Source organism: Balaenoptera musculus, chromosome 5 (genome assembly GCF_009873245.2).
Source record: "Balaenoptera musculus isolate JJ_BM4_2016_0621 chromosome 5, mBalMus1.pri.v3, whole genome shotgun sequence".
Lineage (NCBI taxonomy): Eukaryota > Metazoa > Chordata > Mammalia > Artiodactyla > Balaenopteridae > Balaenoptera > Balaenoptera musculus.
The window spans coordinates 17968602-17991004 of record NC_045789.1 but is presented as its reverse complement, the minus strand read 5'-3'; the positions used below and the strand labels follow the sequence as shown (position 1 = coordinate 17991004).

The window sequence follows — 22403 nt, the reverse complement described above, 5'->3', positions numbered from 1 at the left end:
GTAGTTTTTCTGATTGCATGAAATGACATTATAAACAGTACAATTTCCCTATCTTGTGTATCTCTCTCTGCTATCTATTAAGATTAATATAGTAAATATCATCATTGAGCTCTCAATTGTTTTCTCTCTCTGCTATCTATTAAGATTAATATAGTAAATATTATCATTGAGCTCTCAATTGTTTTCTGTGATACAGAGTAAAGTTCAACTGTAAGCATCTAGGGGAAGAAAGTTATTCATTCATATTTGGAAAATAGTCTTCTAATGAACTACTGATGAAAAGTTGACTGTGTGCATTCTTTTAAATGCATTATTCAAAATATTTATAAAACTGGTTCATGTTATGGGACAATCTTGCTAAGGCCCATATATATTATTGGGATTAAACTTACAAACAGGGACGGGGTGGAGTGAACTATTAGAAAATTTTCACTCATTCATGAGCACTTTATGGTAGTTAAGAATGTAACTGGCAAACTGTTAAATCAAAAGTTGTGTTTGATAGACACCTAGGTCAGAACTGATGCAATGCCTTGTCATCATGAAGGATTTAACAAGTTGCTTTTATCAGTTTTAGTCATCTTTGATCAAAGTGAAAGAAAAAGAGAGATGACTCTTGTGAATTTTATCTGTGCAGGATAAAGGCTTTGAGCACATCTTTAAATTATATGTCATGAAATTGTAGAATCCCAAAGGTAGGCAGGATTGTATATATCATTTGATCCAATCTCTGCTTACAAATCAGGAATGTGATAGTCCAAGTGTTAAGGGATGTTCAAACCATACATAGTATGTGAGAAAAAGAGCCAAGACTAGAATCTCCATTTTCCTATGTTTAGTCTCATGGCCTTTATCCCTGGCTATAGACTTTACAGGGGAAAATTTTTTATCTAGATAGATAGATAGATGGGTAGATAGATTCCCTCCTCTTTCTCAGCAGCTACATTATAGATATAGATATAAATATAGATATAAACAGTATAACAAGATATATAATCATTTGATTTTTTACTTTAAGGAAATATAGTTAAGTATATCCATAAAGCAAATAACAAGGATTCATTCATAGATTTTTTGTTAACTCATTGTATAGTTCTCTTTAATCATTGCCAATTGATTATATAAGTCCAAATTATTTGAACTAGAAAAAATATTATTTCATGTTATTTTTCAGTGTTTTTCTTTATAATATAATAATATTAAACAACATGAATCATTGAATAATAAGGCAAGAGGAAATTCCAGAGTCAAGATTCTGCTATGTTTCTACTGATTCAATATAGAATAACACTTAAACCATCTGTAGTTGTTTTATTTGTTTCAGAGATGATTCATACTCAGAGATGATAAACGAAAATTTTATTGGCAATGTAGCTCAGTGTCTTAATTTCTCTAGTGATTTCCCCCCATATTCAATATCACAATATCACTATAGCAAAATGAACATCATACTTAAATCATTAATAATGAAATGTTATTATCATACATAATTGACTGAGGCAATTTAAAAGTGAATCAAGAAAATTTGGTTCAAAAAAAGTAGCAGACAGTCCTTTAGGAAAAAATAGAATTTCTGACACATAGAAAATTACCCAAATTATGGGGCTATTCTATCATGTTACTTGTAATTTGATACAGTTAAATTTTAATTTTACAAATAAGGAATAAGCCATAGATAGAGCATATAATCCTCATCTTTGATAGATTCTAAAAGCAGAAAATTGGTATATAGTAATTTGATATCTTAGGATGATAATTTATCAGAGGTATAATATGAGAAATAAAGGAGAATGGTTAATTCACTGTGAATAATGACTGAAGAAAGATAATTTCTATCCTAGTTAAAGCAGGTATTAGGGCAAATAGTATTTAATCTAAAACAATGAAAGGTAGAGAAGTTAACTGATTACATTTTTTTAATCAACAGAAAGATAGGGGTTTACAATACTTTTTACATTTGACTCTAAAACCAACCAATGAGTAGCTCTACGGCAGAAAGAAAATAAGAAACTGAAAACATCATTGATTTTGCAACTTTTTCTGGTTCCCTAGAGCTAATAGCACCTGGTTTAGCAACGTGGCTGGAAAAATCTTGTGCGAGACCAGGAAACTACTTTTATTCACAGAACAGAGTCCATAATGGAGATCCCTGATAGGAATTTTTGACTCAGTTTTTGCTGCTTGGGAGACATGATTAAATTGCCCCTTGGCCCTGTTTTTAAGTAAGATCTGAATAGGACCTTTCAGTTTGATCTGAAAGAAGGGACTATGTTGTGGTATAATTTTGGCTAAAAATTGACAAAAACTGACAAACCTATAAAGGTAGCTGTTGTTACAACTTAACTATAAACTGTAAAATCAACAGGGTCAACAGCATTTCCTCTATGACTAAATGGGAATATCTATTTCTGCATTTTTGTGGAGTTATTCCTGGATCAGTTTTCCAGTGTAAAGTGCACTATGATCATCCTCTAACCTTCTTTTCCTGAGCTCATGTATAGTGATGGTGACTAAGCATAATGACTTAACCTTATTTTTGTATAGTATTTAATAGTTTTCAAAGCTCTGAAAAAAAAACCGTTTTAATTCGTAAAATAAACTTGTGTTGTAGGCAGTATAGATTGTCATTATTATTCTACTATTCCTAAACTGAATCAGTGGAAGAACCAGCACAAAATTCTAGGCATTTTTGCATGTACTTGAGCGCTTTTTTAGTCTCACAGTGTTGCCTTTCCAAACCCTCTACACTGAAAATTACAACAATAATACAGAACTTTTTTTTTGCTTTTGGAGATATTTCAGAGACAATCTTTCTATGTTTGCTGGATCTACTTAAATTTTATTAATACAGTAGATATTAATGGCTTTAATGCTTTTAAAAATGCTCTTTTTCCCTATAAGGAATGTTCTTCTGTCCACATTTCTATTGAAATTCCACCCATCATTCCAGTAATGTATTAAGTACCACTTCCTCCACACCCTTTGCAGATATCAACTTTTTTCTCCTTACTCCTCTCTCTAATACATTCATCTCCCTATAATATATTGTTTAGCCATCAGCCCCTTTACAATTTCTGGGGTTAAAGAAAACTTAATAGTAACAAAATTAAGTAGGAGTAGAAAAGAAGTGAAATTTTGCATATCTTAAAATACTAATGATTAATACTGATTACTAAACTGTGCTAACTAGCAGTTTTAAAGACTTTTGCTTGACAATCCTGCAGCCTGTGGAACAAAAACCACATTCACAGAAAGATAGACAAGATGAAAAGGCAGAGGGCTATGTACCAGATGAAGGAACAAGAAAAAACCCCAGAAAAACAAACTAAGTGAAGTGGAGATAGGCAAACTTCCAGAAAAAGAATTCAGAATAAAGGTAGTGAAAATAATCCAGGACCTCGGAAAAAGAATTGAGGCAAAGATCGAGAAGATACAAGAAATGTTTAATGAAGACCTAGAAGAATTAAAGAACAAACAAACAGAGATGAACAATACAGTAACTTAAATGAAAACTACACTAGAAAGAATCAGTAGCAGAATAACTGAGGCAGAAGAACGGATAAGTGACCTGGAAGACAATATGGTGGAATTCACTGCTGCGGAACAGAATAAAGAAAAAAGAATGAAAAGAAATGAAGACAGCCTAAGAGATCTCTGGGACAACATTTAACGCAACAACATTCGCATTATAGGGGTCCCAGAAGGAGAAGAGAGAGAGAAAGGACCCGAGAAAATAATTGAAGAGATTATAGTTGCAAACTTCCCTAACATGGGAAAGGAAATAGCCACCCAAGTCCAGGAAGCACACTGAGTCCCATACAGGATAAACCCAAGGAGAAACACGCCGAGACACATAGTAATCAAATTGGCAAAAATTAAAGACAAAGAAAAATTATTGAAAGCAGCAAGGGAAAAACGACAAATAACATACAAGGGAACTCCCATAAGGTTAACAGCTGATTTCTCAGCAGAAACACTACAAGCCAGAAGGAAGTGACACGATATACTTAAAGTGATGAAAGGGAAGAACCTACAACCAAGATTACTCTACCAAGCAAGGATCTCATTCAGATTTGATGGAGAAATCAAAAGCTTTACAGACAAGCAAAAGCTAAGAGAATTCAGTACCACCCAAGCAGCTCTACAGCAAATGCTAAAGGAACTTCTCTAAGTGGGAAACACAAGAGAAGAAAAGGACCTACAAAAACAAACCCAAAACAATTAAGAAAATGGTCATAGTATAATACATATTGATAATTACCTTAAACGTGAATGGATTAAATGCTCCAACCAAAAGACACAAGCTTGCTGAATGGATACAAAAACAAGACCCATATATATGCTGTCTACAAGAGACCCACTTCAGACCTAGGGACACATATAGACTGAAAGTGAGGGGATGGAAAAAGATATTCCATGCAAATGGAAGTCAAAAGAAAGCTGGAGTAGCAATACTCATATCAGATAAAATAGACTTTAAAATAAAGACTGTTACAAGAGACAAGGAAGGACACTACATAATGATCAAGGGATCAATCCAAGAAGAAGATATAACAATTATAAATATATATGCACCCAACATAGGAGGACCTCAATACATAAGGCAACTGCTAACAGCTATAAAAGAGGAAATCGAGAGTAACACAATCATAGTGGGGGACTTTAACACCTCACTTACACCAATGGACAGATCATACAAAATGAAAATAAATAAGGAAGCAGAAGCTTTAAATGAAACGATAGACCAGATAGATTTAATTGATATTTATAGGACATTCCATCCAAAAACAGCAGATTACACTTTCTTCTCAAGTGCGCATGGAACATTCTCCAGGATAGATCACATCTTGGGTCACAAATCAAGCCTCAGTAAATTTAAGAAAATTGAAATCATATCAAGCATCTTTTCTGACCACAACACTATGAGATTAGAAATGAATTACAGGGGAAAAAATGTAAAAAACAGAAACACATGGAGGCTAAACAATACGTTACTAAATAACCAAGAGATCACTGAAGAAATCAAAGAGGAAATCAGAAAATACCTAGAGACAAATGGCAATGAAAACACGATGATCCAAAACCTATGGGATGCAGCAAAAGCAGTTCTAAGAAGGAAGTTTATAGCTATACAAGCCTACTTCAAGAAACAAGAAAAATCTCAAATAAACAATATAACCTTACACCTAAAGAAACTAGAGAAAGAAAAACAAAGAAAACCCAAAGTTAGCAGAAGGAAAGAAATCATAAAGATCAGAGCAGAAATAAATGAAATAGAAACAAAGAAAATAATAGCAAATATAATAAAACTAAAAGCTGGTTCTTTGAGAAGATAAACAAAATTGATAAACCATTAGCCAGACTCATCAAGAAAAAGAGGGAGAGGACTCAAATCAATAAAACTAGAAATGAAAAAGGGGAAGTTACAACAGACACCACAGAAATACAAAGCATCCTAAGAGACTACTACAAGCAATTCTATGCCAATAAAATGGACAACCTGGAAGAAATGGGCAAATTCTTAGAAAGGTTTAACCTTCCAAGACTGAACCAGGAAGAAACAGAAAATATGAACAGACCAATCACAAGAAATGAAATTGAAACTGTGATTAAAAATCTTCCAACAAACAAAAGTCCAGGACCAGATGGCTTCACAGGTGAATTCTATCAAACATTTAGAGAAGGGCTAACACCCATCCTTCTCAAACTCTTCCAAAAATTGCAGAGGAAGGAACACTCCCAAACTCATTCCATGAGGTCACCATCACCCTGATACCAAAACCAGACAAAGATACTACAAAAAATGGAAATTACAGACCAATATCACTGATGAATATAGATGCAAAAATCCTCAACAAAATACTAGCAAACAGAATCCAACAACACATTAAAAGGATCATACACCATGATCAAGTGGGATTTATCCCAGGGATGCAAGGATTCTTCAATATACGCAAATCAATCAATGTGATACACCATATTAACAAATTGAAGAATAAAAACCATATGATCATCTCAGTAGATGCAGAAAAAGCTATTGACTAAATTCAACACCCATTTATGATAAACACTGTCCAGAAAGTGGGCATAGAGGGAACCTACCTCAACATAATAAAGGCCATATATGACAAACCCACAGCAAACATCATTCTCAACAGTGAAAAACTGAAAGCATTTCCTCTAAGATCAGTAACGAGACAAGGATGTCCACTCTCACCACTATTATTCAACATAGTTTTGGAAGTCCTGGCCACGGCAATCAGAGAAGAAAAATAAAAGGAATACAAATTGGAAAAGAAGAAGTAAAACTGTCACTGTTTGCAGATGACATGATACTATACATAGAGAATCCTAAAAATGCCACCAGAAAACTACTAGAGCTAATCAATGAATTTGGTAAAGTTGCAGGGTACAAAATTATGCACAGAAATCTCTTGCATTCCTATACACTAGTGATGAAAAATCTGAAAGAGAAATTAAGGAAACACTCCCATTTACCATTGCAACAAAAAGAATAAAATACCTAGGAATAGACCTACCTAGGGAGACAAAAGACCTGTATGCAGAAAACTATAAGACACTGATGAAAGAAATTAAAGATGATACAAACAGATGGAGAGATATACCATGTTCTTGGATTGGAAGAATCAATATTGTGAAAATGACTATACTACCCAAAGCAATCTACAGATTCAATGCAATCCCTATCAAATTACCAATGGCATTTTTTATGGAACTAGAACAAAAAATCTTAAAATTTGTATGGAGACACAAAAGACCCCGAATAGCCAAAGCAGTCTTGAGAGAGAAAAACGGAGCTGGAGGAATCAGACTCCCTGACTTCAGACTATACTACAAAGCTACAGTAATCAAGACAATATGGTACTGGCACAAAAACAGAAACATAGATCAATGGAACAAGAATGAAAGCCCAGAGATAAACCCACGCACCTATGGTCAACTGATCTATGACAAAGGAGGCAAGGATATACAGTGGAGAAAAGACAGTCTCTTCAATAAGTGGTGCTGGGAAAACTGGACAGCTACCTGTAAAAGAATGAAATTAGAACACTCCCTAGCACCATACACAAAAATAAACTCAAAATGGATTCGAGACCTAAGTGTAAGACCAGCCACTATAAAACTCTTAGAGGAAAACATAGGAAGAACACTCTTTGACATAAATCACAGCAATATCTTTTTTGATCCACCTCGTAGAGTAATGGAAATAAAAACAAAAATAAAGAAATGGGACCTAATGAAACTTCCAAGCTTTTGCACAGCAAAGGAAATCATAAACAAGACGAAAAGACAGCCCTCAGAATGGGAGAAAATATTTGCAAATGAATCAACGGACAAAAGATTAATCTCCAAAATATATAAACAGCTCATGCAGCTCAATATTAAAGAAACAAACAAAATGGGCAGAAGACCTAAATAGACATTTCTCCAAAGAAGACATACAGGTGGCCAAGAAGCACATGAAAAGGTGCTCAACATCACTAATTATTAGAGAAATACAAATCAAAACTACAATGAGGTATCACCTCACACCAGTTAGAATGGGTATTATCAGAAAATCCACAAACAACAAATGCTGGAGAGGGTGTGGAGAAAAGGGAACCCTCTTGCATTGTTTATGGGAATGTAAATTGATACAGCCACTATGGAGAACAGTATGGAGGTTCCTTTAAAAACTAAAAATAGAATTACCATATGATCCAGCAATCCCAGTACTGGGCATATACCCAGAGAAAACCATAATTCAAAAAGACACATGCACCCCAATGTTCATTGCAACAGTATTTACAATAGCCAGGTCATGGAAGCAACCTAAATGCCCATTGACAGATGAATGGATAAAGAAGATGTGGTACATATATACAATGGAACATTACTCAGCCATAAAAAGAAACGAAATTGGGTCATTTGTTGAGACGTGGATGGATCTAAAGACTGTCATACAGAGTGAAGTAAGTCAGAAAGAGAAAAACAAATATTGTATACTGATGCATGTATGTGGAACCTAGAAAAATGGTACAGATGAACTGGTTTGCAGGGCAGATGTTGAGACACAGATGTAGAGAACAAACGTATGGACACCAAGGGGGGAAAGCCGCTGGGCGGTGGGGATGATGGTGTGATGAATTGGGCGATTGGGATTGATATGTATACACTGATGTGTATAAAATGGATGACTAATAAGAACCTGCTGTATAAAAAAATAAATAAAATAAAATTCAATAATTCAAAGAAAAAAAAAAAGTCTTTTCCTTCCCTGAAGTTTTAGTGAGACTTTGAGAATTCATTTTGCTTTGTTTTAGATAATACATGTGTCAAGGGCCATTTTATTCTATGTCTGGTCTTCCAGTCAACTATTTAGAGTCATTGTGATTGTAGTGTTTTCAGAGTATCCACTAGAATATGAATTCCGTGAAGGCAGGAATTGTATCTCTCTTGTTGGCCATTATATACTCTGTAACCTAGTGTAGTTCTTGATGTGTACTAGGCAAATAAATAAATGATTGCCTTTTGTTTTTATCCTGCTCTCTTCATCTTTATCCCTTGGTCAATTCTTTTTACACTGAAGTGCTATTCTCCAAGGATCATATTTACTTTACTTAATCTTTTTCTGTTGGTCACAAAAATTCTTCCATTCTATCTCTGTCATATGCTTTCTGTCCTTTTCTATTTACTAACCCTTTCTATTATAAGAAGATGATAGATAGGATGGACTAGTTACATTTCAGTATTCCTTAGAATCTAATTTTATTCAGAGCAGTAATGTATCCAGATAAAAGACTGCAAGCCTAGTAGTCCTTCCTAGCTGACGTGTAACCATTGTCTAAGTTTGGACATCAGTGTGTGGGACATGTGAGAAGACTGCTTAAAGTGGAGACAGGCAAAAGATGCTCTTTGCCCTTCCACTTCATCTTCTTCCTCCCACCCCCGGTCCTACCCTCCAGCTCTCTGGAGCTCTAGCAGCCATTTTTCTCCTTGGAGCTCCATGTGACTTTGCGGTTAAAAGATATGTTCCATGTATGCTGGGAGAGGAATTTGGAAGGGAACTCGTTTCCTCACTAGCGCTAAGCCAACACTCTCATTAGAGACTGCTGATTTCTATTTTTTGTATGTGAAAAAGAGGTAAAAATCACTTCTCTTTTGGGTTTTCGGTTATGTGCACTTGAATTTCATCCTAACTGTTAGAGTGAGCAAAGTAACCCCAAGAGAGAGTTGAGGGGACCAGTAAGATAATGGACAACAGTAGAAACCCTGATTTAGATCCTACCCTCACTGTGAACCTAATCATTTTCAGCAAAAATACAACCATGATGTGATTGGTGTAAGTGAGTTTCTTTTGGAAGACAGCAAATGGTAGAATTGAGTTGTATTGAAAATGTGTATTTGTTGGTTTGGTTTGAAGATGAGGAGTAGTGAGTGTGAGGAAAATTAAATGGTTCACTGGGCCATAAAAACAGAAAGAGAGAGTCATAAGGAAATAAGTCTTAGAATTTACAGAGATGGTAGAAGGTCCTATACCCCAAAGGTTGTAAAGTATGGTTTTATCCTAAATTTACTTTAAAACTCAAAAGGGTAAGAAGACCACAAGATGGTATAAAGATAACAGAAATTACTACAAGAGTAGGTTACAATTACTGTTTCATTTGTAATGAAGCAAAAATCTTTGAGGACTGCCGAAAAGTGCTGCAGAAGTAAAAGCACATTTTGAGAGAAAATTGTATAAATAAAAGACTAAATTGCTTAAAAGAGGAGGGATATGATCACTGAAGTTCCATTGTGGCATTTACTGTAGTCTTTCTGGCATTATTTTTAGTATTGTTTGTGCCTTTCTTTCCCCAACTGGTTGTGAGAAATTTGAGGGTGGGTTATTGTGCTATATTATTCTTTCTTGCATTTCCTGCATCAACTTTCAGTGGTTAGTATTTAACACATGTTTATAAAAGTAAAGTGTTTTTTTTTTGGTTCTTTCATTGAATTTTTCAAAGAACAGTATGAATATATTAATTTTATAGTACAATGTGACTGTTTTTGCTAACATACTTCTAATTTCCTTAAAAGAAGATAATACTTTAAAAGTAATTATCCCATGAAATATGAATTTTTCACATTTAACATTTATAGATGTTACAAAAGTCATAAATTTAACAATTCTGCTAATAAAGTATATACCTTAAAAACTTTTTTGAGTGTTGCAATTGGAATGACATACCTATAAATGATATTTTACTTTCTGAATTAAACAATGTTAAGCGGTAAAATAATGAAATTCCCTTTGCTGCTTTTTGACCAATGTGAATGGAATGGCATGAATACTAAAAACTGTGCTTATCACTGAATGATATATCTTTCAAGTTCTACATTCCTAAAGTATGTGAACATTTTTCTTTATGAAATTGACTTTAAGTGCTGCCATGTATGCTTAAAAAATGATACAGTTATTTCAATGTCAGTGTTAGAAATAACATCAACTACAATCTTACTGTTGAATCATATAAATGTATGATCGAAAGTATAGTCTTACTTCCTTCAGTCATGGATTTTTGTACTGTTTTGTAAAAAGGAAAGTGAAAAGGGTTGCTTCTGAAAAGAAATTAAAAGTGAGATTGAAACTAAGACATCATAAAAAAAGACATATGAAAGAAATATGTTTTTTGACTTTATCAAAGCAGTGATGATGATACAGCTTCATTAACGTACAAAACATAGATCTTTCTGAACATTTCTTAAAGCCAACTTAAAATTGTTCCTCTTAGTGCATACATCTGATGCTTCACATAATAACTTAGGGAAAAATTGTCTTTAATCTATTAACTCTTGGACCTAAAAATGCAGCAGTGGAGCAGAGTAATAGATTTTCAAAACAAATTATCTCTGAATTTTCACTTGTATCTCTAACATTTTAAAATTGTCGTTATATTTTTATGTTCCTTTTTATGTATAGTAGAAGACAATTCAAAATGGATGCTGTATTTATTTTTGGAGGTTTTCTTTTTGGTTAAATTGTGAAAGAGCAAAGTTGATATTCTGTTTTTATTTCATGCTTACAATTTTGAGAAGAATTCTTAAAATAGACTTATGGCCTAAAAAAATTAAATGACTACAAAATATATATATGCTGAAAGGGTAATTTTATTTAATGTTTGGAGCTAATATACCAAACATTTTACAAAAACTATAATTATGGTGTAAGCTAATATTCAAATACTTCTTTTTGATTTGTTATTTAAATTTCTATAGGCATTTACTCTTAAAAGGGGACATATATTTCCTAAAGTTACCTAGCTGGCAAACTCTCTGGTAAGAGGGATACTCACTGTCAATCTCTTCACTATTTATTTAAATAATTGAGAGTTATTAATAATTGTTCTGTGTATAACATTACAAATTCCACAATCATCCTTATTTCCTCTTGCAACAATAAACATGCAATTACACTTTGAAAGATAGTATTTCAGCATATAATGCACACAGGGAGTTTTACTTAAAGTTATTTCTAGAATGCTTACCTATATTTGAGAATGACTATTCAGATATTAATAATAAATCTTAATGACATGTATGCCAGTTATCAGTTTATTACCTCTCAGCTCCAGATTTACCCTTTAACACGTTCTGGGCAAATGGATGGAATGGCATTCCTCTAAGCCTCTCTCCTTTACAATGAGTGTGATGTTGAACTTTCTCAGTAGAGGGCACTCAAGGGACATTGCAGGAGGAAGGGGCTTCCTGCTGTTTCTGGCTGCTGGGTGGTGGGTCAGCAGTGTGGGTGGAAAGACATCCGGTGGTACACTGCAGTGGCCATCCACCCAGAATGCAACCTTGCAGCCCTTGTCTGTCCTGGTGAGCCCTTTCCATGGCCCTCTCAACATGGATACCACACTCCCAAGCCCTCGTGTCCATATTGGCACCCCTGTTCCTGTTTGCATGTAAGCTGCCCCAGGTTTGTCTCCTATGGTCCTTATGCCATGGCCCTCCTGACCACACCAGGGCTCCTGTTCCCTCTGCATATCTATGTGCCCAGTCCCCCGGCTGCGGTGTCTGCACCCCTGCCTCCACTCCCTCCGCAAGCCTGCATGCTGGCTGTTGGCAGTGGCTCACCTCACAGACACTGTGCTCCAAGCCCTCTGCTGCATCGGAACCCCCATCCCCTCTACATGCACACACACCTGACTGTGCTCACCTGTGTTCCACCTGTACCTCCCCGGCCCCTTACTGCACTCCAGCGGGATGCTTCCTTCTTGCCCACCAACTCCAGACCAGCTCTGGACTGGGAAAATCACCAAACTGCCTTGTCATCCAGTAAGCTGGATTACACCTTCCCCCAAAAGGTTTGAAACCCAACCTTTGGAAGGAGGGCCGCCTTTCCATGTTTGTCCTTCCTTGGGTACTCTCTCTTAGCCCTAGGCAAGATACAGAGTTTTCTTATATCCTAGAGTCACTCTTTTATCATAGTTAATAATTATTTATATTAAACTTTCCCTGTTTAAACCACTGTGTGCTTTCAATCATTCCTGATTGGCCTGACATTCATACAGCATGCTTTATTTTTACAATAGTTGTGATGCTGACAGGATCTGATGGTAACATCCATGATCACACGTACCAGAAATAATGACAACATTCAGTATGTTTACTTTTCCAAAACTGAATAACAGTATTTACCTCAAAACCAAACCTAAAGCTGAACTTTAGGCTACTCCTACTATTGGTGTGCAACTTTCAAATGTACACATCAGCCTACATTTCTCTCCTGAACTCCAACTTGTATATCCAAGTGCTTGGATGGTTGACAGACCCCCTCAAAAACAAAACAAGCGAAAAGAAAAAAAAAAACTTGTCCCAAACCAAATGCCTAATCTATCCTACCCTATTCTATCCTACATCTTGGTCTTTAACTGTCCTCTCCATCTCAATAATAGCAGTTTCATTTTGCGTGTTTCTTAGACTAGAACCTTCATCCTTGATTCTTCTGGTACTCTCAATCCCAGATCTAGTCCGTGAGCTAATCCTGTAGGCTCTATCTTCAAAATATATCCAGTTTTCAACAACTTTTCCTCTCTAATGCTAACACTTTGGTCCAAGCTACTGTCTTAGCTGCATCTTTGCAAGCATTTCCTAACCAATCTTCTTGCTTCTTCTCTTGCCTATAGTCGACTCTCACATTACTCCTCTGTTTAAAACCTCTAATAGTTTCTGGTTTTAGAGTAAAAACCAAAGACATTTTCATGACCTACAAGGACCTGGTAGATCTGGCCCTCCTCTGCCTCTCTGAACTTACCTCCTTCTCTCTCCCTTGCTCACTGTGCTCTAGGCAGACAGTTCCTTGAACTTGCCAAGTGAGCTCCTTCCTGTAATGTTCTTCCTCCAAACATCCCCATGGCTCACTTCTTCACCTGCTTCAAATTCATAGTCCCCTTTACCTCATTTTATTTTATATGTGGTATTTTTTCATGTTGCTTATTTAGTATTTACGTGTTCATTTTTTTACAATCTGTCTGCTGTTCCTGGAATGTCAACCTCATAAGGGCAACACCTTGTCTAGTTAGTTCACTGCCATATCCTCAGCATCTAAAATGGTGCCTGGCGTGTGGTAAATGCTCAATAAATATTTGTTGAATGAATGAATTAATGAATAAATTGGTTGCCTATAATATTTTATTCAAGTATTGATCTTATGGAATAATATCAAATGCCAATTTACAGAGAGAAAACTGGAGCACAGAAAGTTTTCATTATTTTTCCATGGCAATAATAAATAAACAGCTATTAATAATAAATAATAGTAATAAATGGCAGAGACAGGATTTGAATTCAAGCCTATCTGTAACCAAAGCCCGTGCTTGACCTTCAACTGAATGTCAATTTTCTGGGATAATGTAAACTTGCCTCTGCCTTCTCCTTCAAAAATGGAATTAGGGAGCTGGAGTGCTTTTTCAGATGGACTAAATTCATGTCTTTTTTGTGTATGTGGTTGCCCATTTTTATAAAAGGGCACCATACAGAAGAAAAATTATTCTACACTATGTAGGATTGCTATTTGCATTGCCACTTTGCATAAGGAAGTAATTTTGGATTTTGAAAAACTCAAATTTATAGATCTGAAATACAGCCATGCAATCATATTCTAAAGGCTACTTAAAACATATAGGAGGGTTTGAGAAGGGCAGAAAATAATATACTTTGGGCATTCGACTGACTTGGAAGGAAGTCCAAGCTTATTTTAGTTAAGACTATTAAAAAATCATTTAAAAAATTACGTGTTTTGCTGGAAAAGAGAAGATGATCAGTTGTCAGATTTTCCACACCAACGTAAATACACCACCACACATGGAATATGCTGAGAAAACTATCAGATAGCATTTCATACACTAGTCATTGTCTCAATCCATGATCCTGTAAGTTGTCATCAAAATATGATTTAGAGATATTGGTCAAGATTTGTTTCTTTAACTGAGAAGAAAAGAAAGCACACTGCCTAAATGTGTAAAAGAAAAATCAGAGGTTGTTAAAATGTAAAGAGGTAACAGTCTTTGGATTTGTCTCTCTCTCTATATATATATATATCTACATATATATATGTGTGTGTGTGTGTGTGTGTGTGTGTGTGTGTGTGTGTGTGTATGTATGGCTCTGCCTTAGTATACCCCTTTTTTGCTTGTGACTTTCAACTGTAATCAGTTAATAAAGTATTTATTCTCTGCATTCAGGTTCAAATAACTTGTATTCTCTTATATTTAAATTTGTATTTATCATATAATGAATATGATAAATTCTGAGAAGTCTCAGAATTTCTAACACATATATAAATAGATATAATCAAATGTATGACAATATAAGAATATATATATTTTAAAGTATATTTGAAACTAAGAATATTTTCTTTGCCACTTATTTTGTAAGGGTAGGTCCCTTTCGTGTTTAAGTGTTATATTAGGTGTATTTTATTCTAGTTAGAGTACCAGTTGTACTTAGAATATCCAAAATTTGCACCTAATAATTACAAACCATCTGGTATTTTTTTTTTACTTTTACTAACAAACTATCCTAAAATTGGATAGCAACTGTTTATCACGCTAGCAACAGCTAGAGGTTGTGAAGGAGGCTCAACTGATCTTGGCTGGGAGTTAGGTGACTATTGGCTGATCTAAACTAGCCCTTGTTGGGGCAACTGGAGCAGTTTAGATGTGCTCCATGTGGCTGTCATTCTCCAGCAGGTTAATCCAGGCATATTCTGTTATTGGCAAAGTTGAAAAAGAGCAAGCCTCACTGTGCACACCCACCCATTTCAAGCTTCTGTTTGCATTGTGTCTTTAAAATTTTCATTGGCATAGCAAGTCGCTTGTATGAGCCTGGAATCAAGGGGTTTCCTCTATGTTTTACCTTCGTTACAGTATTTCTGATTTTCTCTTCCCATCACTTGATACTTTCTTAACCTTTGAGTTTCAATCACTTTTTTTTTCCTCTAAAATGCCAAATTTCTAGGTGAAGACCAAATCAAGTTAACTCTTTTGTGGACCTGTTATAACATGGAAAAACTGATTAACACATTATCTAGATGCTCATTGTGTAAAGCTATCTCCTAATTTTGAAGACAAAAAGATAACTTATTTTAGGGAACATTGCTTACAAAATTGCAATTTTATAAATGTTAAACGTGAATAACAAACTACATGGAAACATAAATTATGGAGGATTTATTTCCTTACTTCCTTTTGTAATTAAGCATAGCAAATAGTATAAAATTTAAATTCTAGTAGCAGCTATAGTTTATTATTAAACCATGCTGCTATGTTTAATTGTCAGAGATACTCAGGATCTTCTAAATTTTTTTCCATTTCCAAACGAAATGGGAGTCATTGAGGATAAACGACTTGAAAAAAAATACAGTGTATGATAAAATTGAACATATTATGGTTAAAATTAAATATAAAAAAATTAATTAGAAGAGATAGAAGAAACAGATATTGGCAGCCACAATTAACATGTTAATTATTTAACATTTTATATATACATTGAATTTATCTGTTTGACAAAAACAAGTACCAAAAGAAAACTTATTTGATAGTTATTTTTCTTATAAAAGCAAGAATTAACGTTCTTCTGAAGACGTAACTCATTAATTTTAAATTGAAAAGTTGGTTCATTTTGATATTAAAATTCCTTAACAAATTCTATATTGGATAGAAAAATTAAAATCATTAAATATCCTATTATTTGTCATGTTAACGCCTATACATACACTGTACACTCATAAATGAAGTAGAAATCATATTCTGCATACAATGAAGGTTCATTTTATAAATCTGTGTACTCATTAGTAAGAGTGTTTTCTTTTTGAATATTTAGTAACAGAAGCAATTTTGTATTTGTAATTCCCTGTTTTAATTTAAAATTCAATTACTTTGTTTTAAATATTTTAATCTAAATCTTTGTGAATGGTGTTATTTTCTTGTATTTGACTTCTACACCCAGTCTTAGATTGTTAATTTTGGAAGCATATGATTGATTTAAAATAAATCTTTCCTCTCTTTACCAATAACTGCTCATAATGAGTGAATAATAACAGAATGAGAAGAAAACCAACATACATTGGACAGTGAGTCTTTGAGAAAGGTGGGTTTGAGTCATCTGGATTTTGGCTGGGAGTTAACCAAAATTTTTTTGCATTTTGCATTTTGTTTTTAAAAAGAGGCCATATAATCCATCAACCCAACCAATATTTAAATCCTTTTAAAATATCCCCAACTAAATATATTGAGCTATGTGACCCTCCCAATATCTAGAAACTTTCCATGCACGCTAAAACTGCCAATTTCATTTTTTACCACCTCTGCAAGTTAGAAGATTGTCTCTAATATTCAGCTGATCTGAGGTCTGTAAAAGTTCACTCTGTGTGTATGTGTGCTGTGGAGGTTGGGTCTGAAGAGTGATCCCGGCAGAGGCACCACTATGTCTTATAACTCTGAACACAGTACATTCAAAGTAGTGAAAAAAGGGAAGTATGGCTAAAATGGAGAGTAAGGAAGGGTGGTACAAGACAAGGGTGAAGAAGTGGGCTCGGGCCAAATCATGTAGGCCTTGCAGACCATGTTTAAAATGTTTAACATTAATCTTTTTTTTGTTTTGTTTTGATTTGGGGGGTTTCTTTTTGGATTTTTAAAAACATTTTTTATTGGAGTAGAGTTGCTTTACAATGTTGTGTTAGTTTCTGCTGTATAGTAAAGTGAATCAGTTATATGTATACATATACCCACTCTTTTTTAGATTTCCTTCCCATTTAGGTCATCACAGATCACTGAGTAGAGTTCCCTGTGCTAAACAGTAGGTTCTCATTAGTTATCTATTTTATACATAGTGGTGTGTATATGTCAATCCCAATCTCCCAATTCGTCCCACCACTTCCTTCCCCACTTGGTAACCATAAGTTTGTTCTCTACATCTGTGACTCTATTTCTGCTTTGCCATTAAGTTCATCTGTACCAGTTTTCTAGATTCCATATATAAGTAATATTATATGATTTTTTTTTCTCTTTCTGACTTACTTCACTCCATATGACAGTCTCTGGGTCTATCCACATCTCTGCAAATGGCACTATTTCATTCCTCTTTATGCCTGAGTAATATTCCATTGTTTATATATATACACCACATCTTCTTTATCCATTCCTTTGTTGATGGACATTTAGGTTGCTTCCATGCCCTGGCTATTGTAAATAGTGCTGCAATGAACAGCGGGTGCATACATCCTTTCAAATTCTGGTTTTCTCCGGGTATATGCTCAGGAGTGGGATTGCTGGGTCATATGGTAGTTCTATTTTTAGTTTTTAAGGAAGCTCCATACTGTTCTCCATAGTGGCTGTACCAATTTACATTCTCACCAATAATGTAGGAGGGTTCCCTTTCCTCCACACCCTCTCCAGCATTTATTGTTTGTAGATGTTTTGTTGATGGCCATTCTGACTGGTGTGAGGTGATACCTCAGTGTAGTTTTGATTTGTGTTCCTCTAATAATTAGTGATGTTGAGCATCTTTTCATGTGTTTGTTGGCCATCTGTATGTCTTTGGTGAAATGTCTATTTAGGTCTTCCACCCATTTTTTGATTGCATTATTTGTTTTTTTGATATTGAGCTGCATGAGCCATTTGTGTATTTTGGAGATTAATCCCTTGTCAGTTGCTTAGTTTGCAAATATTTTCTCCCATTCTGAGGGTTGTCTTTTGGTTTTGTCTATGGTTTCCTTTGTTGTGCAAAGGCATGTTTAACCTTAATCTTTATGCATTGAAAAATGTGACTTCAGAATCATCATTTAAGATAAAGATAAAAAACGTTGAACACAATGATGTCAAGAAAATCAAAAGAAATATCCATACTGACTAATGCTGATAATTAATCAGCAATTTCCATAATACCATACAGAGTGAATTCCCTTTCCTGGCCCTACCAGGTTCACTCCATAGGACTGGAGGTAGAAGAGGTTAGTGCCTCTCTCTAGAATGCTGCAAATGACTGTGAAATGAATTTTGAAGCTGAGTTTAGTAAACTGTAAAAGCAAAGATCAAATGAGTCTAAAGAAATATTAATTCTTATAGGTATTAAAAAAATAACAACTGAGGTCAAAGAGTGAAAGCTGAAGGTTGAGTGTAACCCAGCTTTGTCTAAGTAATTGTCTAAAGTAGATGTGCTTTTGTCTGGGTTGATCTTATAAGAATTACAATGTATTATATAGAGTAGCCAAATGTGAAGTACATATCCAGATAAAAAATTGTATACCTTTTGTGCATTGATATAGTGAAAGATATTATTAAATGCCTTAATAAAGTCTGGATAGACTGTATTCCACAGACTAGCAAACTGAGGAGCATTGATCTATTTGTAGAATCTACTCTGTTCCAATTAGAAAAAACAGTTGGAATTACTTTAATCCATTTCTGCTTCCTCACACCTCTTGCATTCTTTATACTTCCTCCTAGATAACTGTAATGCTCCCATAATCTAAATTTCATTTTGCTTCACTTTCCTGGGCTATAGTATAACCAAAGTGGTAGACTTGAATTTCTTAAATTTGGATTTCTGAGCAGATAGGTTCATTCACCATTTGGATTTCTATCCCCCTCATTATCAACCTTTCCCTGCCCTTTTTAATTACCTAAAATATACTGAGTTGAGATAAGAAAATCAACTTAGAGTTGGAACCAACTTAGAGCAGAGACCTCTGCTACCAGTAAGTGGTACTGTACTATGAATAAATCACTAGATGTAAATAATGTCTGTCTTATGCCTATATTTTTTTTATTTCTTAAATTACAAACATAACTTGAAACATTTTTAGAAGGTACAACTCATTTGGGAGGGTTAGCCTTCCTGATTTAGTTCTTTTGTATAGGGTGACCATATAATGTTTGTCGTCTAAGAGGCCTTTGAGAGTGAAAGGGGCTCTATAATAATATTCAGACAAAAGGCATAAAATAAGACTGTCCTAAGTCAAACTGGGACATTTGGGTACCCTACTTTTAGGTCCTATATTTGTCCTTAGTTACATGCATCTCATGAAGCTTTGGCTTGAAATTCAGTAAACTATGTAATAGAAATGTGTAGCATTAATTGACATTTAAATATATACAAAAGCTTTATTTTAAAATCCTTGCCATCGGATTTAAATCTTCTCTTGCTTTTCTAGAATTTTAGCCTGTCTTTGTTTGTGAAATGACGAGTCTCTTGTTTTTTAAAATCCCAGGACCAGAAGTTAGGGTAGCATGTTTAAATTTACCACTTATCACCTATATGCTATACAAGTAACTAACACTACATAGGAAACTATATGTTGGTCTTTATTTCATTCTTGAGGTAGAAGGCTCTGATTATTTTCTAGTATTAATATTTGTGTCCAATTTTTCTTTTTGAAAATATAGCATAGATTATTATATTTACAGTTAGGTGCTCTGAGAGTCAAGATCGAGAAAATATTAGCAAGATTTCATCAAGAAGCTTTGAATGTGAGAGAAAGGAGACATATTAACATTTATGCAAAACTGTAATGCATTGTTCTTTTTTAGCCATATGATTTTAAGAATAATATCTTTTCATAATCTGATCATGATAGCTAAGGAAATGAAAATATTTCACAAGAAATTGAGGGTTTTTGAATGGCTTATTCTGTTTTCTTTTTGTCTTGAGACAGTTTTTTGTTTTCAGTTTGGGATACTTTAAGTCTGTATTTAGTTTGGATTTAATGTAAAATATGTTTCAAATAGGAGCAAGGCAATAGCTTTGATTTTCTTTTCCATTGCTGTTGTAAAATAAGATTTTCTTTCTATACTTTTATTTTCCTGGGGCATTTTAGCTACATGCCCTTCATAACTGAAGTGTGCATATTTGTTAATGGTGTGCACATCTATATGGCAAATGAGATCCTTTTCATAGGGAGAAAGCTTCCTATTAGGCCAAAAGCTCTCATTTTTTTTTTAGCTGTCCCTGTTCATATTCTCATGTCCCTTCTGTTATCAGCTACTAGTTGTATGGGCAAAACAGGTCTGAACCTAATGTTCCTATAAAGATTGGTCACCAGGGGACAGCACAGAATGTGCTTTATCTCAGAACACAAATGTGTTAATCCTACTCTACTAAGAAGGAGAAAGATAAATCTGACAGAATGAAAAAATGCTAAATGAGCCATTTTGTTTATGTAGGGTTAAAAGATCTTCAGAATTATATTTTTCTTTCAAAATAAGAAAAAGGAAAGAAATCCTGCCACATCTAAAAGTGTTGTTAGACACTAGCTGCACTGAATACAGATTTAAATATGTCCTTAAAAACCCTAAATCTTCTTTATAGCAAAGGAAGCAAAGTGAAAAGATAACCTAAGGAATGGGAGAAAATATTTGCAAACCATGTATCTGATAAGCGATTAATCTCCAAAATATGTAAGGAACTCCTACAACTCAATAGCACAAAAAAATAATAACCTATTAAAAATGGGCTGTGGACTTGGGCTTACTAATCATCAAGGAAATGCAAATCAAAACCACAATGAGATATCATCTCACACCCATCAGGATGGCTTTTATCAAAAAAAGCAAAAGACAACAAACGTTGGCATGGATGTGGAGAACACTTGCAAACTGTTGGTAGGAATGCAAAATGGTGCAGCTGCCCTGGAAAACAATATGGAGGTTCCTCAAAAAATTAAAAATAGAACTACCATATGACCCAGCAATCCTACTTCACTTTTTCTAATCTGCCAAAATTAAAATAAGAATCCTGAAGGGATTTTAGTACTCCCACTGGCACACAGAACTATTAACAATAGCCAAGGTGTGGAAACAACCTAAATGTCTATAGACGGATGGATGGATAAAAAAAATGTGGTGTATACATACACTGGAATACTATTTAGCCTTGAAGAAGAAGGAAATTCTGCAATGCGGGACAATGTGGATGAACCCTGAGGGCATTATACAAAGTGAAATAAGTCAGTCACAGAATGACAAATACCGTATGTTCTCACTTATATGAGGTATCTAAAATAGTCAAATTCATAAAATCAGAGTGCAATCTTGGTTCCCAGGGACTAGGAGGAGGGGAAATGGGGAGTTACTAATCACTGGCATAAAGTTTCAGTTAAGCAAGATGAATAAACTCTAGAGATCTGCTACACAACATTGTACCTATAGTAAACAATAATGTACACTCAAAATATAATTAAGAGAGTAGATCTTATGTTGTGTTCTTACCACAGTAAGATGAAATTTTTAAAATAACCTTGAAAAATTGAAAGTGGAAACTTTTTTTTCCCATTTTTTAAAACTCAAGGACACTGAGTTTAAATCTGCTGGAGCAGATGTTTTTTCCCGGTCTACTAATCTATACTTCAGCTATGCATTTTTAAAATTTCACTTATGTTTTCCTAAATTGTAGCCACATATATTAGTTAAGCATTTAATTCACTTAATGGTAAAATCAGCAAAAAAGCGGTGGTTAAAAATTGTTGCTAAGTGATCCGGAATTCTTACTAGAAGTTCCAGGAAGATAAAAGCCTCAGGACGCTATGTAAATTAGAAGGAAGAAAAGACCATCATTTCCATTTCTTCAAAAAGATTTATCTTGTTCTTCTTAATTAGAGGGCAAATGTCTTCTATTTTTGTCATTTCCCCACTGAATGTGGTAGCAGAATAACGACCTCTCCAAAGATGTCTATATTCTAATCTTCAGAACCTGTGAATATGTTTTGTTACATGGTGTATTCATTTGCTAAAGCTGCCATAACAAAATACCACAGACTGTTAAAACAACAGAAATTTATTGTCTCATTGCTCTGGAGGCAAGAAATTCCCATAAAGGTGTTAGCAGGGTGCATGCTCCCTTTGAAACCTGTAGAGGGGAAT

At 34.5% G+C, this 22403-nt stretch overlaps 1 protein-coding gene across 1 annotated transcript in view; it reads left to right on the top strand.

The window, feature by feature from the left end:
• The window catches only part of STPG2 (sperm tail PG-rich repeat containing 2), a 344744-nt gene that overhangs the window by 274665 nt on the left and 47676 nt on the right, over nt 1–22403 (top strand). The gene's annotated exons all lie outside the window — the stretch shown is intronic.